At 50.7% G+C, this 18,056-nt stretch overlaps 1 pseudogene; it reads right to left on the bottom strand.

Annotated features, from left to right (window-relative positions):
- Nucleotides 1-986: 986 nt before the first annotated feature.
- Nucleotides 987-17,593, bottom strand: LOC123073839 (PR5-like receptor kinase; annotated as a pseudogene).
- Between the last annotated feature and the right edge of the window lie 463 nt (nucleotides 17,594-18,056).

Genomic DNA, 18,056 nt, shown 5'->3' with positions numbered 1-18,056 from the left:
CTGCCTCTTCACGACAGATCTGGCCGTCTGCACTAGAAGCTGCTGGTACTGGCATCTCAACATCGACACGGGCTCCATCGTGCTGTTGTTATCATTCACCTCCTCTAGAAGTGTTCTACTTAATCCAGAACAAAATATGAGGCGACAGAATCACAGCCGGCCACAAAAAAGGGATCCAATCCATGCAAAACAATTGTTCATCGAGTAGAATCTAACCTGTTTATTGGTTGCATCAGGAACTCCATGGCCGCGGAGTACCTGTGAGCTCGCTGGAGACCGCAGTCGCCTTCGCCGCAGTAGATTTCCCCACCTTACAGCCGCCTGGGAAGAAGGCCTAATCCAAGTTCACTGCCCTAGCAGCCGGCGGCCCACTTACGGCATTCACTGCGTCAACCACCACCGCTACCGGAAAGCCACTGATCTGATCCACGGATCAGGACGCCGGCTACGTCTCGAGCCACGGCTCGGTCCTCGTTTCGTCGACGGCGTGCAAACTTCCGTTCATCAGGGCCCATGTGTCAGGCCCGTAAAAGGGAGTATATGAGACTTTCCCCGTTCGTAGTGGCCCTGCGGTCTGCCACCTCCATTCAATGCTCCGAATCTCGGAGCTATTCTGGGCGGGTGTGATTCCGAGCTCCTGTGAGCTCGGGATCACATACTCCGCGTCCCATTATCTTTTCCAATTTTTTGAACTAAAACTACGACGAGTAATTTGGAACAGAGGGAGTACATGTATTAGTACCATTGTTGGAAGTTGGAATACCAAACACATGAATCACCAAAACAGCTTTTATTTGGTTATCAATGTTCTCACTCGTATCAAATACAATAATCTCAAACAGCCGGGTCATTCTGAGAGACACGATGCAATGTTTGAAAAATAAATATTACTGTTACACACTGCTCCCATACTGTAACTCTAATATCATAATGGTAATGCAGTGGCAATTCAAATTTGCATGTGTCCACTTAATCCTACTTTTGGGTCATGGTAACAGAGCAGGGGATGCGGAGCAATATGATGATCTGTAACCATAACTTGTATGCGACGACAAGTATGACGGGATCGAGGTACAAGAAAGGAACGGCTTCGGTGGCATCTCCAATTCATTGATTCTCTTTTCCAACATATCAATCACCTTGCTCATTGAAGGACGGTTTTCGGGGTTAGTTTGTATGCACCATAGGCCGACTAAGGCCATCTTTCTCATGGCCTTTTTAAGGTCGCAGATGACTTCACAACTTTGTACCTGTTCTGCTATACTGTCATAAATCCTGTTTGGAAAATACACATCACTTGAGCTCTCGGTATTCCCTTTTCCTTTATTTATCATTCCCCCTACCATTTCCAGGAGCATCATTCCATAGCTATAGACATCTGAATTTGTAGAACCGACTCCAAAACCTATAGAGAATACTTCTGGAGCAATGAATCCAATGGTACCTCTTGCTTCGGCGACAGAGAGGATGCTACCAGCCTTGAGGTGACACAGTTTCGCTAAACCGAAATCTGCAATTTTGGGACAAAAATCTTGACCTAGAAGTATATTCTGAGGCTTGATGTCAAAATGGATGATACGAGTACTACATCCTTGATGCAAATATTCCAATCCTCGTGCGAGCCCAAGTGCTATTTGCTGTAACTTGTCCCATCCAATAACTAGATCTGAATTCTCTGTGTATATATATTTCTCCAGTGAACCATTAGCCATATACTCATAAACAAGGGCCCGCTTAGCTGCTTCTAAGAAAAAACCGAGCAGACCGACAATGTTGATATGTGATGTCCTACAAATGCTAATTGCCTCATTTAGGAACTCCTCTCCATTGCCTTTGGAAACTTTTAGGAGCTTCACTGCAACCGCACAGCCATCTTGTAGGCTACCCCTAAATACCGTGCCATATCCACCTTCTCCAAGTTTATCCTTGAAAGAGCTAGTCATTTGTTTCAGCTCTGAGTACTTGTATCTTTTGGAGCCAAAGATCCATACTTCCGCAGCATTTCTTCCATGCTTGATTTATTACCAGTCTGCTTTGGGAGGATTAGAAGACTAATCTTTTGCTTATGTCGGTGCACCCCCCAAACTAGACATATTAGCAAGTTGATTGTAGCAGACAGAGAAACTGTAAAAAGCCGAAAAGTTGACATCATTTAGTAAAGTTGACAGTATATCAGTATAAGCATGAGACTGTGTAAACTATCCCTTTTCTAATATAGCCATTTAGGAATCTTTCAATTTCACATCATTAAATTAGAAATCTCCATAATTTGGTCAATTTTAGACTTAGCAGTTTGCCTTTAGATAGCATCAAAGTATGGAAGTTTGTGACAAAGTGTCATGTATTTTCTGAGGAGAAGCCATGATAGACATACCTATCAAAATTAACTTATTCTTGTGCCTACCATATGCAGTGAAATTATTATGGTTGGTCAATGTAAGTATGAATCACAAAATAAAAAAACATGAAAATGAACCATGGCAATTTGACAGCCAAGCGCAACTAGCTATTAGAAATGCACGCGACATAAGCAGATCAAAATTTTAACTCCAATGGGAAAGATCAGTAGACCGACATCACATCAAAACCTGTAGTTTCTAAGATGTCATGTAGGTGAAAATAGGAGCAACCACTACCGGAATCGCACCCTATGCCGACAGCCAGGGCCGTCGGCATAGCCCTGACTGGCCGTCAGGACAGGCCTATGCCGACGGCCCCCGTCGGCATTGGGCCGTCGGCAACATATCCGTCGACGTAGCCAGGAAGGCCGTCGGCATAGGCCCTATGCCGACGGTGTCCGTACATCTATGCTGACGGCCTTGGCCGTCGGCAACGTTATCGCCTAACGGCGGCCGCCGTCAAATGCTGACCAACGCCTGCTCGCCACGTGTCATGTCTATGCCGACGGCTAGGCCATCGGCATGCTTAGTTTGGAACTATGCCGACGGCTAGGCCGTCGGCATGCTTAGTTTGGAACTAATGCCGACGGCCTAGCCGTCAGCATAGTTCCAAACTAAGCCGTCGGCATAGACGTGCCACGTGGCGAGCAGGCGTCACCCCTGGGGCAGCCGTCGGCATAGCTTCATACTAAGCCGACGGCGGCATAGCCCCGCCACATGGCAGCAACTGGGCACTCCTGGAGCAGGTCTATGCCGACGGCCTAGACGTCGGCTTAGTTTGAAACTATGCCGACGGCTAGGCCGTCGGCATAGACCTGCCACGTGTCAGCCACTGGGTGCTCACGCCAGCTCTATGCCGACGGCCTAGCCGTCGGCATAGTTTCTGTCTGTTTTTTTTTCTTTTTTCTATTTTGTTTCAGCTCAGTTCATTTGAATATATACAACATCACACAACAAATATATGCATCACATAACAGCTGGCCCAGCAGCATCACACAACAAATTCATCATCACATATCATAAGAAGCATCGCAAAGCATAAACATATAAGTATCATCACCACCAAGCATATAAGAATCTCACAAACAACAATAAGAAACATCACAAGCATATAAGTATCATCACCACCAAGACCGCCACAATGTGACCCAAAGGCTTAAGCGCCAGGACGTCGAGCACCGCGGAGGTCGTCACCGCCAGGACCGCCGAAGCCCAGGTCGTCACTGCTAGCGGCAGCGCTACCGCCAAGACCGCCTCCACCTCTGCCTCCGCCTCTGTGGATCAGAGTGGTCGGGCTCCGTGACTCGGGAATGCTGCGAAGACCACCGCCAATGGTAGATCCACCTGTTCCCTGGATGTTGAAAAGACATATTAACGGGATATATGACTATGTTGAAAGGCACGATATGCTTTGGGTGAATAGATTGGGGATGAACTAACCGGCGAGGGGCCAGCGTTCTGTGCCACAAACTCCTCAAAGGTCAGCAGCCTTGGTTGTGTTGGAGGACATTGTGCTGGTTGCAACTGAGGACACCTGCCGGCCGCCATTTCCTGAAAAGCGTGCTACATCTGGCGATCCCTCTGCTCATGGTATGCATAAAGCCTCTCGTGCCACGCCATGGTCTCCTGGCGTGTGTACTCCAGGTAGGCCTACGGTATGACATGATGGAACTCATAAAACTACTAAATGCGGAAAATAAAGTGAGCAATGAAGATAAGAGGGAAAATACTTACAGATTGCCGCTCCTGAAAGAGGGACTGTGACTGTGCACTGGTCCCTGGCATGCTCGTGCGCTGGCTCAGGCTCGGGTCGATCCGACGGAGCTGTGTGTAGGAGATAGTAGGAGTGATCACAGCATCGAGAACCACCTCCCGACCGTGCTCCTTCGGCCCCATGCCCACCACCACCCTATCGTCCAGATCCGCCGCAATGGGGTCAGGTGTGTCAGGATGTAACTTCAGATACCCTTCGGAGTAGGCCTTCTTCCTCCCCGCGGTATTCTTGCCGTAGTACTTGGGCTCGCCAGGCTTGGGGTCCTTCCGCGTATGGGCGATCTCCCACACATGCATGTGTGAGAGCGTCCGCTTCAGTTTCTCCTCCTGCACCACCAAACAGAGGTTAGTCATACATAAGAAAGTGATGGTAAATAGAAGAAGAAGAATGTTTAATGGGGTTAGTCATACATTAACTGCCTTGTGGAGACAGTGGTTTCAGTTTCCTTGAGCATGTACTCCCTCCTTCCCTCGGTTAGCCTTGTTTTTGATTCTCATAGCCGCCCAGGCTCCAGCCTCATCACACCAAAGATCCACCAATGCCGCCCAGGACTCGTCTTTTCCATAACACCAATTTGGACACACCTACATAATGAAAGCATAATGGCATGTCAACACGAAACGGTGAAATGTACCACAAGGTAATGAAAGCATAATGAAAAATCTTTTATACTTACCGCCAAGAACTCGTCCCTCTCCAAGGTAATGCCCATCCTCCGCGCTTCTTCCTTGGTCATCTTCACACTAAGATAGTCGTGGTAGTATGTCGAGATGGCCACATGGCGCACCTCGTACTGCATCTGGCGGGCCTTCTTCTTGCATTGGCGCAGCACGATCTGGTCCGCTCTGGCCCTGTGCTCCGAAAGAACTCGATAGAATTTCTACAATCATGCATGAAACAAGAATGGAAGAAGCCATGAGTTAAATCATTCATGAAACTAGAGTGGACTTGTGCTTCTGAAGAGAACTCACCCAGAAAGTAGTGATCACGGCATTGGCATGGGTCTCATGGTCCGCATGGAGGGCCGCTTCCCAGTGGTCCCAGCTCGTGGCCAAAACCCAACGGTCCGGGTGCCTGACTGGATCCGGACAGTACAACCCCGGCCAGTATAACTTCAGCAAGACGGTGATGAGGCTGTTGGGAATACGGACCCCTTTAGAATATATCCAGTTGCTGCAAAAGAATGAACTATTAGCATGTGACAAGCAAACTAAATAACAACCGGAATAAGCATGTGACAAGCAAAATAATGAAATTATTATAAAGTGGCACTTACTCTTTCCCCGTGGGCTCAATGAGCCACTTCTACTCCTCAGTAGCAGGAACCTGCTTTGGTAGCTTTGCGTTACCACGCAGCCATCCCTTGTTGTCATCCCCCTTCCCGTCACCACCATCATCCCCACCACCACCCTCCTCCTCGCCTGCCTCCCCCTCCCCAACCTCCTCCTCCTCCTCGTCCTCCTCCTCCTCGCCTGCCTCCTCCTCCACCTCCTCCTCGGCCCCATCCCGAACCTCCTCCTCCTCCTCGTCCTCCTCCTCCTCCTCGCCAGAGGGTACCTCACTAGAGGAGGGCCTCGAAGACAACACCCCTAAGTCGGTGAGGGTGCGCTCTTTCTGGCTGCGACCCCCCGTAGTGGCTCTCCCCCCACCACCTCGCCCTCTAGGGGCTCTCCCCCCGCCCCCTCCTCCTCTAGGGGCACCTCTCCCTCGACCTCCCTATGAGGAGTCATCGTCAAGTAGCCGGGGGGAGGATTACGTGCTCGACCACTTCGACTAGGCAGGCCGACGACCTTGTGTAGGAAACCCACGCCGTCGGCCTTCCACTTGCCCATGTTCCATGAACCTGCATTGAAAAGAGAATAAGCAATTAGTAAATTAATGAAATGAAGGAAAAGACGTGATAATAAACACATTAATAAAAATGCATAAAAAAGCATATTCCTAAACTATAGAAAAAAGACTTGAAACGTACATGTGCTAGAACCCATATGAATCATCACTGTTGTAACCTCTTTCTTGGTCCGTCTCATCATCACTATCAATCATATCATCTTCGTTGTCTGACGGAGGTGGAGGCTCTTCCTCGTCGTCAGCGTCTTCGTTTAACTTTTCTAGCATAAGTATCTCATTTTCATTGACAATGGTCTCACCATCATTCCATGCATCGTCGACGTTTGGATCCACATCATCATCACCCAATGGTCTAGCGTCATCGTTTCTAACCACGTCATCATCATCATCATCAGGTTGCTCTTGATAGAACACTCCCTCGTATGTCATGGGGTTAATGTTGTAGTAATCGTCTTCATTCGGGCCCGGTAGCTTACCATGTGGCAACACCTTGAACACAACTTCCCAACTAAGGATGGCAATTTTACCCATGGATATCCGACCCGAATGGATAGGGTTTGGATATGATTTTGTGCCCATGGGCGACGCCCAAACCCGACGCGATTACTCGTGGGTAGGGCATGGATATAATCTTGTACCCATGGGTATACCCAAACCCGACCCGATAGTATTACTTAATGGAAAAAAATCTACTATCTCTACCCCATTGTCACATGTTCTACTGCAATTTAACACTTTGTTATCTAAAGCATGCAAAAGAAATTATGCAATCCCCGTCGTAACTTTTATTAGTTGACATGCAATCCCCACTGTAACATACTCCAGCGCCCCTTCCATTATTTTTATCTCCTCATCATTCTCATCTTTCATAGAAATACTAAATGATATTAGGTTGTTAGTCGACGTTGATTTACCATAAGTGATGCCTAGCTTGCCACGAGGTGAATAATGAAATAGCTTATCTCCTTATGTTAACAATTTCATATGTCTTATTTATATGTCTTGAGAGGACCCAATGGATATCCAATGGGCATGGATATCCATCGGGTTTGGACATGGACACAAGTTTTCACCCGTGGGTTTTTTCATGGGCGGGCAAAGACTGTCTGCATGGATACAGATATGGATTTGATATTGTTCAACCCGATCCAAACCCGAACCATTGCCATCCTTATTCCCAACCCTTTAGGTACTCTTTCTGGCATGGGTAAGGCAGATAATATACTTGTGTAGCTTGGGTAGCCGCAATGAAGAGATCGGCTCCGGCATAGACGGTTGATGGTTTAACTTCGACCAAACCAATGGAAGGTGTATGTTTTACCCCCTCCCGCGGATCGAACCATCGGCATTTGAACACAGGCAGACTTAGGGTCTCGCGCCCCTGGCGGAATTTAACCTCGTATATATTTTGTACCCTTCCGTAGTAGTCTACTGAATTTTGACCGGGGGTGTACACTCCGGTATTTATAGTTTTGGGATCGGGCCGGCTGTTCTGGTGCTCCTCTGTATGGAAGCGATACCCATTCACATCATACTTTTTACATGTCATGACGGCAGGGTCAAAACCCATGGAAACCCATCTCAATTCATCATCCATAGATATGTTCGGATCTTTTCCCTACAAGTATAATTAAAATTGTTGCGTGCATTAGTTCGGTTAACAAATAAATGTTGAACTAGGTATTTAATAGGGGAGTGTGGAAAATTACTTTCTCCATGAACCAAGCAACAAAATTTTTACGTCTAGGGTTTCCATGACAGAGAAGAGTAAGTGCCTCCGCCTCAGTAGAAGGATTCATTCCCGTCCATTCCTCTTGAACGAAATCACTAAAAAAAGAAAAGCGGTGTTAGACCGGGACTAAGTGAACATAGAACATGATGATGTGGAAGACATAAAGGAATGGTGTAGTGGTATTACCTCATCCACACTTCCTCAACTTCCTTGATGTTGTGCAAGATATAGAACATGAGGTCCTCCCACTCTTGTCGTGGCATGTTATAAGATTTCGAGGCTCTAGCCCTCCCACCTTGCGCGTTGAATAGATGGAGCCTAGGTTGATACTTGGGCTCTTCTATATTGTATCGAGGCACCTTGTTATGTAGATGGGAATGTGGTCTGGATAGTATGATGTCCTGAGGTTTGACACCTCCTCTAGGATAGCTGCCTCAGCTATGGAAGCTTCAATCTTAGCTTTGTTTCCACATTTCCGTCGGAGATGCTTGTTCTGTCTCTCAGTGCCGTACTGCCAGCGATTCTGCACAGGCCCCCCCCCCCAACAATACCTTATTCGCGAGGTGCAGAATGAGATGTGTCATAGGAGTAAAGAAGCCTGGCGGAAAGATCTTCTCTAGCTTGACTATCAACTCCGGTGCCTTCTTATGCAATTTTTCAATCACCTCCTTACTTACTTCTTTAGCACAGAGCGTGCGGAAGAAATGGCTTAGCTCGGCAAGCACTCGCCAGACATCCTCGGGGACATAGCCTCGAACCATCACCGACATTATCCGCTCAGTCCATACATGGTAGTCATGACTCTTCAGGCCGGTCACTTTGCCCGTTGAAAGATTGATTCCCTTACTTATATTCGATGCATAACCATCGGTGAACTTCAAAATTTGTTTCAGCCAGATAAGTACTTCCTTTTTTTCTGGCGGTTTAAGGACAAAATCAGCATTTGGCTTGAACCAGTTTTTTCGACCGCCTGTGGGAGGCTTCATGTTCAGACGTGGTCTATCACAAATTCTATGTTGATCAGCTCTAGATTTAACGTTATCCTTCGTCTTATCAGGAATGTTGAGGATCGTGTGGAAAAGGGACTCTGCCACATTCTTTTCGGTGTGCATCACATCAATATTGTAAGGAAGTTTGAGGTCCTTGAAATAGGGAAGCTGCGAGAAGGGGGTAATGTGAGTCCAGTTGTGCGTCTCACCATATCCCTCGAAGCCTTTGGCTTTGCCTTTGACTTTATGCTTGAGAGCTTTTAGCTAAGCAAGAACATCTGCCCCCGAAAATGATGGAATCTCGGTTACTTCATGAACAACCCGGCCTTTCGTGAAGTTCTTCTTGTCTTCCCTGTCTGGATGGTCTGGAGGGAGGAACTGTCGATGCAGGTCAAAGGCTACATACTTGCCACCCTTACTCAGCCAAATCATTCGCAGAGCCTGCATGCACACTGGGCATGGCATCTTCCCACTTGTACACAATCCGCAGAATAAGCATAGCCGGGAAAGTCATGCATGCAATAGTGCAACCAAACTTTCATCAAGAAATTTCTCTACAGATCCCGGTTGTATGTCAACCTCGAAAGTACCAAGAATGGTGCAAAGCATCCACCAGCGGCTGCATAAACACACCCAATTGCTTCCCCGGGTATTCAGGCCCCGGAATGATGAGCGACAAGAACATGGTCTTCCGTTGCATTAGGGCACCCGGAGGAAGATTGAGCGGAATTACAAACACGGGCCAGCAGCTGTATGGATTGGACGACATACCATATGGATTCAACCCATCACCTGATATGGCTATTCTGACATTCCCAGCCTCGGCTGCTTCCTCGGGGTATTCTTCATCGAACGACTTCCATGCTTCCCCTCACGATGGATGTACGATTTTTTTTGGATTATACCTTATACCTTCCTTGTGCCACTTCATCATTTTGGCAGACTCCTTCGTGATGAAAAGGCGCTGCAGTCTTTTTATAAAATCAAGATACCGAAGAACCTTAACAGGGATGGTTAGCTGCTTTTTCTCACCATCCTCACCGACCACCTCAATGTACCGAGACAAACCACACTTCCTACAGTACTTGTCATCCGCATACTCGTGCCTAAACAAAAGGCAATTCTTCGGGCAAACATCTATTTTCTCATAATCCATAGAGAGTGCCTATATGATTTTCTTTGTATCGTACATGCTTTTCGGCAGTTCATGACCCTCAGGGAGGCTGTTAGCCCATACTCCCAGGAATGCTTCGAAGCATTTCTGGCTACAGCCGTACTCAGCCTTGACTGCAATCAGTTGCGAGATGGCATCCAGCTGAGATATTTTCGCACCCGCATAAAGAGGTTTATTCGACGAGGCCAAGACCTCCAAGAAGGCCTTTGCGGTTGCCTCCGGCTCCTCCGGTTCATTATCTGAAGGTGTCGCATTTGCCGTTTCTGCAACAATGACATCATCTAGCATGTCCCTGACCCCGTCGTCCTCATATCCATCGATGTGTTGTCGCATCACCTCCTCTCTACCACGGTCCTGCTCGGCTATGTTTATCGGCGGCATGTCAAAGTTTGGCATATATCCGTGCGTGTGAAGGTGCTCACTCATGTCCGTCTGATTTCTACGGTGACGTCTGGCACATCTCGCACAGGGGCATGGTGGGATAGTTCTCATTGGACGACGGAATATCTCCTTCAAATACACATCGGTTTTCGCGATCCACTCTGATGTTACTCGATTCCGACGGATAAAACCACTGTACATCCACTGATTATCTGCCATCCTCTGCTTTTCTGCAAGCCACACAACATAATTAAGGATTCACTTAAATTAATCACATCAAATTTTCAGTTTCTACCGCGTTGAATCCACCTACATCTAATAGGTAAATATGGGTCCTAATCCCACCCGAGGATGTGTAGATTGAGTACGTTCTCCATTCTACCCCGTTCCGAGACAAAATTTCGGCAGCACCTCCCCGCTGTTCTCTAGATACACGTCTCGGCAAATAGCCAAGAGAATGTGCTCCGGAGAACAATGGGGAGGCGCCGCCGAAATCCTGTCTCGGAACGGGGTAGAACATGGAGAACATACCCAATCTACACATCCTCGGGCAGTCCATGGAAAACGCTGGACAATCCGAAAGAGCTGCGGTGATAAATATGCAATTGAATGCATATTTATCAATGCAACCCTTTTGGACGGGAGACGCCTAGGTTACGCTAGTTGACTTTAGAATGAAATCTAGTGACATGATTAAAAGAGCGTAGGAGGTGTAGGTGGATTCGTAGCTCACCCTCGGCTGTAGAGGAAGTAGTCGAACAGAGGAGGGACGATCCGTGACCAACAACTCCGATGACGATCAATCCACCGACATGAAACTCTACAAAACCTGCAAATTCCAACGCGACAAAAATTTAGAACATCACAACTCATAAAGCATATTTAAAACATATAAACATGCATTCATTTTTCTTGAATCATGTAGGGTTATTTCATCACATATTCATCATCATCATCATCACAACTAACAATATTAAATAAATATTCATCATCATCATCACAACTAACAATATCAACAATATATTCATCATCATCATCGATTCATCTCATCGAACCAAAAAAATTTGCAACATTCATCCATCTATCTATCTCTATCTATCTATCTATATATCTACCAATCTATCTATCTAAAAACGGAAAAAAAGGTGGAGGTCTCACCGGCAGGGAGAGGCAGGGCGAGGCGGGGCCAGGCAGGGCCGGGGCGAGGAGGCGACCGGTGGGGCGACGCGGCGGGCGGTGGGGGAGTGCAGGATGGGGGCGAGGTGGCGGCCGACGGGGCAGGGCAGGTCGGGGCGAGGTGGCGACCGGCGGGGCAGGGCGGGGCCTGGCAGGGCGAGGCCGCGGAGGAGGGGGCGGAGCAGCGGCCGGGGTAGAGGCAGGGGCCTCCAGCGAGAGGGCGTCCAGCGGAGGGGGTGGAGGCGGTGGCACGACGCGGGTGGGGACGGTGGCGCGGCACGGGGTGGAGGCGGCGGTGGCAGCTGGGGACGCTGGAGCGGCGCGGCGGCGGGTGCGGCGCACGGCACGGAGTGGAGGCGGCAGCGCAGGCGGGTGCGGCATGGCGTCGGTGGACGGCGGGGTCGGGCTCGGGGTGGGGATAGGGAACGAGTGGATGGGGATAGGTCACTGCCCGAACGGATAAGGCCACCCTATGCTGACGGCATAGCCGTCGGCATATATTGCCATGCCACGTGGCACCCTATGCCGACAGCTATGCCGTCGGCATAGATAGGAGGCTGCTAAATGGCATAGTTTAGTCCCACCTCGCCCAGGGACAAGCAGTTTGACCTGATTAAATAATTCACTAATCCATATGTTATAAGCTCCGGTATTCATTAGACTTATATGAAGAGATCGTACAATAATGGTAAAACTTTCTGTGCCCGGGCAGCCGGCCCGGTGCCCGGGCACTAAAGGTTTCACCGTAATTGTCCGATTTCCATGATGAATACCGGAGTTTTTAATAAATTCAATTATTACATTTTTAAGATTTTTAGTTTACCGTGTGTATGGGACCCGATGCGTGCAAAGTGAAAGGGCTAGATCCCGTGGTCAAACTCTACAGGGTTAGGCGGGACGGGGGCCCTGGGGGGTAGCAATGCCACCGGCGCGTCGCACCCGGCCCTCATACATGCCATACGGTGTGGTGGCATGTCCGAAGAGGCGGCACGCATCTCCGGGGTGTGCCCCCCTCACGGACGGAGCCGCCGCCGGCACCTGGAGGGGGAAACAGACGCGTCGGGTCTACACGGAGGGGATCTTGCTGTGGCTTTGGCCCGGATGTTGCTCCAAAGTGTTCCTATGGGCTGACCTAACACAACCGGGTGGATAGGTCCACTGGTCAAAGCCCGTCCGTGCAAAGTCAAAGGGCTAGATCCCATGGTCAAACGCTACAGGGTTAGGCGGGACGGAGGCCCTGGTGGGGGGGTAGCAATGCCACCGGAGTGTCGCACGGGGCCCTCGTACATGCGTGGTGGTGTGGTGGCATGTCCGAAGAGGCGGCACGCGTCTCCGGGGTGGGGCCCCCCTCACGGACGGCGATGACACGGTAGTAGACGTTGTGCGGTAACGATGCGGCGTGAATATTATTAAATACCCGGAGCGCGATAAAATCATGAGTTTTTTACACGACGTGGGCACATGTGCTATAGGACTGATGGTAATTTTTCGTGATGGAGAAGTATCTGAACACTTCCCTCTACGCGGATTGCTCTTCGCGTGTCTACGACTGTGGCCGGCGGCCTCCGGGGGCTAGCATGCCGCCAAATCTTGCGTAGGCGGCCTCTCACAAGTCTGGAAGTGTTGTGGCGGTTGCAGACGCCCGGCACGTGTCTCCGGGGTGTGCCCCCCCTTACGGACGGCGCCGCCGTCGGCACCTGGAGGGCGGAAACGGACGCGTCCGGTCTACACGGAGGGGATCTTCCTGTGGCTTTGGCCCGGATGTTGCTCCAAAGTGTTCCTATGGGCTGACCTAACACAACCGGGTGGAGAGGTCCACTACTCAATGCCCGTCCGTGCAAAGTCAAAGGGCTAGATCCCGTGGTCAAACGCTATAGGGTTAGGCGGGACGGGGGCCCTGGGGGGGGGGTAGCAATGCCACCGGAGCGTCGCACGGGGCCCTCGTACATGCGGGGTGGTGTGGTGGCATGTCCGAAGAGGCGGCACGCATCTCCGGGGTGTGGCCCCCCTCACGGACGGCGATGACACGGTAGTAGACGTTTTGCGGTAACGATGCGGTGTGAATATTATTAAATACTCGGAGCGCGATAAAATCATGAGTTTTTTACACGACGTGGGCACACGTGCTATAGGACTGATGGTAATTTTTCATAATTTTTCGTGATGGAGAAGTATCTGAACACTTCCCTCTATGTGGATTGCTCTTCGCGTGTCTACGACTGTGGCCGGCGTCCTCCGGGGGCTAGCATGCCGCCAAATCTTGCGTAGGCGGCCTCTCACAAGTCTGGAAGTGTTGTGGCGGTTGCAAACGCCCGGCACGTGTCTCCGGGGTGTGCCCCCCCCCCTTACGGACGGCGCCGCCGCCGGCACCTGGAGGGGGGAAACAAACGCGTACGGTCTACACGGAGGGGATCTTGCTGTGGCTTTGGCCCGGATGTTGCTCTGAAGTGTTCCTATGGGCTGACTTAACACAACCAGGTGGAGAGGTCCACTGCTCAAAGCCCGTCCGTGCAAAGTCAAAGGGCTAGATCCCGTGGTCAAACACTACAGGGTTAGGCGGTGGGGGGGGGTGTGTAGCAATGCCACCGGAGCGTCGCACGGGGCCCTAGTACATGCGGGGTGGTGTGGTGGCATGTCCGAAGAGGCGGCACGCGTCTCCGGGGTGTGGCCCCCCTCACGGACGGCGATGACACGGTAGTAGACGTTCTGCGGTAACGATGCGTCGTGAATATTATTAAATACTCGGAGCGCGATAAAATCATGAGTTTTTTACACGACGTGGGCACATGTGCTATAGGACGGATTGTAATTTTTCATTATTTTTCATGATGAAGAAGTATCTGAACACTTTCCTCTACGCGGATTGCTCTTCGCGTGTCTACGACTATGGTCGGCGGCCTCCGGGGGCTAGCATGCCGCCAAATCTTGCGTAGGCGGCCTCTCACAAGTCTGGAAGTGTTGTGGCGGTTGCAAACGTCCGGCACGCGTCTCCGGGGTGTGGCCCCCTCACGGACGGAGCCGCCGCCGGCACCTGGAGGGGGGAAACGGACGCGTCGGGTCTAGACGGAGGGGATCTTGCTGTGGGTCTGGCCTGGATGTTGCTCCAAAGTGTTCCTATGGGCTGACCTAACACAACCGGGTGGAGAGGTCCACTGGTCAAAGCCCGTCCGGGCAAAGTCAAAGGGCTAGATCTCGTGGTCACAGGCTACAGGGTTAGGCGGGACGGAGGCCCTGTGGGGGTAGCAATGCCACCGGAGTGTCGCACCGGGACCTCCTACATGACGTACGGTGTGGTGGCATGTCCGAAGAGGCGGCATCCATCTCCTGGGTGTGCCCCCCCCCCTCACGGACGGCGATGACACGGTAGTAGACGTTCTGCGGTAACGATGCGGCGTGAATATTATTAAATACTCAGAGCGCGATAAAATCATGAGTTTTTTACACGACGTGGGCACATGTGCTATAGGACTGATGCTAATTTTTCATAATTTTTCGTGATGGAGAAGTATCTGAACACTTCCCTCTACGCGGATTGCTCTTCACATGTCTACGACTGTGGCCGGCAGCCTCCGGCGGCTAGCATGCCGCCAAATCTTGCGTAGGCGGCGTCTCACAAGTCTGGAAGTGTTGTGGCGGTTGCGAATGCCCGGCACGCGTCTCCGGGGTGTGGCCCCCCTCACGGACGGCACCGCCGGCCGCACCTGCAAGGGGGAAACAGATGCGTCGGGTCTACACGGAGGGGATCTTGATGTGGGTCTGGCCCGGATGTTGCTCCAAAGTGTTCCTATGGGCTGACCTAACACAACCGGGTGGAGAGGTCCACTGGACAAAGCCCGTCCGTGTAAAGTCAAAGGGCTAGATCTCGTGGTCAAATGCTACAGGGTTAGGCGGGACGGAGGCCCTAGGGGGGTAGCAATGCCACCGGAGCGTCGCACCGGGACCTCATACATGCGGGGTGGTGTGGTGGCATGTCTGAAGAGGTGGCACTCGTCTCCGGGGTGTGCCGGCCCCCTGCAAGTGACGGTGGCACTGCCTTGCGTGAAGGGAGGGGGGCACACCACGGAGCCCCAAGACAGGCGTCTACGCATGACTGAACACTTTCACATATGCATCGGGACCCGTGCGATGTTTCGGGTGACATAGCTACACCCCGAATCCCCCCACTAACTAGATTCCCTCCGTGTCGACCGTTTCCCCCCTCCGTGACACGGCGACAGCGACGACGTTCGTAACGGGGGGCAATCGATATACCATCGGGTATGTATTTTTAGATAAGGCATAATTATCTTATGGAAAGCAAAAAATAATATAAACTATAAATAAATAAAAAATGTATGCCGACGGCAAGCTGCGCACACGGAGGTACACTCCCACGGATCGATGACATGGCATCGCACACGGATCGGTGACGTGGCAGAGGGGCATGGGCCAGGCCTATGCCGACGGCTATGCCGTAGGCATATCTCTGCCACACAACGCCCCCCCCCCCGGCTCGGATCGATGACGTGTCGACGACGCTGATCGGTGATGTCAGCAACTCTATGCCGACAGCATAGCCGTCGGCATAGATATGTCGACGACCGCCGTTACCTCCCGTCGGCGTAGGTTCAACGCTGTCAAACGGTCAGCGCTGACCCGGGTAGGTGGGCCTGGGCTGTGCCGACTGCCTTGGCTATGCCGACGGGCCCCGTAGGCGTATCTCGAACGGTCCCGACAACCTTATCTATGCCGACGGCCCCGTCGGCATAGATAGACGTATGCCGACGGCTTTTCTACGCCTACGGCCTGTCCTAGGCCGTCGGGATAGGTCTATATATGCCGACGGGGGCCGTCGGCAACCCATGTTTTTCTGGTAGTGAACATGTCAGCTCAGCTAAACAAACAAAAAATAAAGAGGATAAGAGTATCTCCAACGCGGACCCCCAAACCACCTGCAGCCGTCCGGACCGCGTGATTCGGACATGTTTTGCCATCCAGCACGGTCATATATCGGTCCGCTCGGCGGTCTGGACGTCATTTTTCTTGCAAGCCCGGGGGAGGGGGCACACAAGCGTCTGACATCCCTGGCCTACCCAAACCCTCTCCCTTGCTCGCGCCATTTCCCGCTCGAATCGGTCAGTGCCGCTCTAGAGCATTCAGTGCCGCATTCACGCGTTCATCCGTCATCAGATCATTCTACAAAGCACAACGCGTTGACCAAGTCCAAATCATGTACTAATCTCAAATTGGGGATCTCAATTGATTGACAGAGCTTCCACGCCTAGAGAGCTTAGTGAATTAAATGATAAGTCACAGGCATGACTAATTTGCTTGGTTCGATTAGGGAAGTGCAAACAAATTAGACACTACTTGTCCTAGTGTAGCTATGAACTTGAAAAAAATAATTTGGTGGTTGAACTTACGTGCTGCTGTAGGCAGAGGGGGAGGGGGGCCTCCCATGTCAAGAGGAAGCCATCATTGATGCGCTGCTCGTAGTCGCTTGCGTTCGTCTTGCCTGACGACGAGCCCAGTACCGACACGACGATTGCATCGCAGCGCTCCATGGCGTATCTGGTGTAGTTCCCGATCCGGTCGTGATGCACTCCCGCGCGGACAAACACCACCCACTCGTTCCTGCACCTCACACTTGTCTGCAGCAGGCCTCTGTCCGGACGTGCAGCAGCCACCGCGCTTTCCTTCGTGCAATTGTACAAGATGAGATTCAGGTTGCCGAGGTCGATCTTGAACTGGGTGTCCAGTTTGGTGGAGGGGTTCCCAATCTGTATGCCGCAACTGCTGGAGGCTTCCAATAGTTTCTGCTTGCCTTCATCAACGACTCGCAAGCTGCGTTCCTCGCAAGAGATACTGTTGATTGCAAAGCCGGGGATGAGGGATTGAGGGGCACGGAGCTCCGTAGGGATGCACTGCTGTTATTATAGCAAGTGACCTTGAAGTCCAAGATACCACACGATCTTCTCGCGTCTGTCTCAGTGAGCCAGAACGGATCAGAGATGGTGAGGTTGCACACCTGTTTGCCGAGCGCGAGCAGCCTTGGCCTTGCTGCTCGTCTGCCCCGACGAGCATCAGTGGCAGCCACCAAACCCTGATGAAGACTAAGAACCAGTAGACAGGAGCCATCGAAATACAAAACTTGTAATTTGTGTCAGCAAGACACAGAAGGGGAGCAAACAAAATTGGTGATCATGCATGTGCTGTGTGGCAAAGGACGGATGCTATATGTGTTGTGTGATCAAGTGGGTGCAGGACTTTTCAGACATGATGATATTGCGGTTGTTGTCCTAGCGCTTTCATGTGCCGAAGCAAGAAGATACTAGATGAGAGGTCATGCCGATTGAACAACACACTATTTCCACTTGACAAGGTTAAACCTAACAGCCCTCTCAGCCGACTCATTTATTTTGCCTCAACATGTTCATTATTTTGAGAACCATATTTCTCAATCTTATATTTGAGTATATACAGGCAACCAAATCATCTTAACAAAACTAACTACGCACATTTTCTTAGCAAGCCAAAACTGGGAGTTAGGTCGTTTGTTGCCCTAATGAACTGATTTAAATTTCATCTATTTACGCAATCC

The sequence above is a fragment of the Triticum aestivum genome, chromosome 3D (genome assembly GCF_018294505.1).
Source record: "Triticum aestivum cultivar Chinese Spring chromosome 3D, IWGSC CS RefSeq v2.1, whole genome shotgun sequence".
In the NCBI taxonomy this organism is placed as follows: Eukaryota; Viridiplantae; Streptophyta; class Magnoliopsida; order Poales; family Poaceae; genus Triticum; species Triticum aestivum.
The sequence above is the reverse complement of the archived record's forward strand: the minus strand, read 5'-3'. Positions and strand labels throughout refer to the sequence as shown.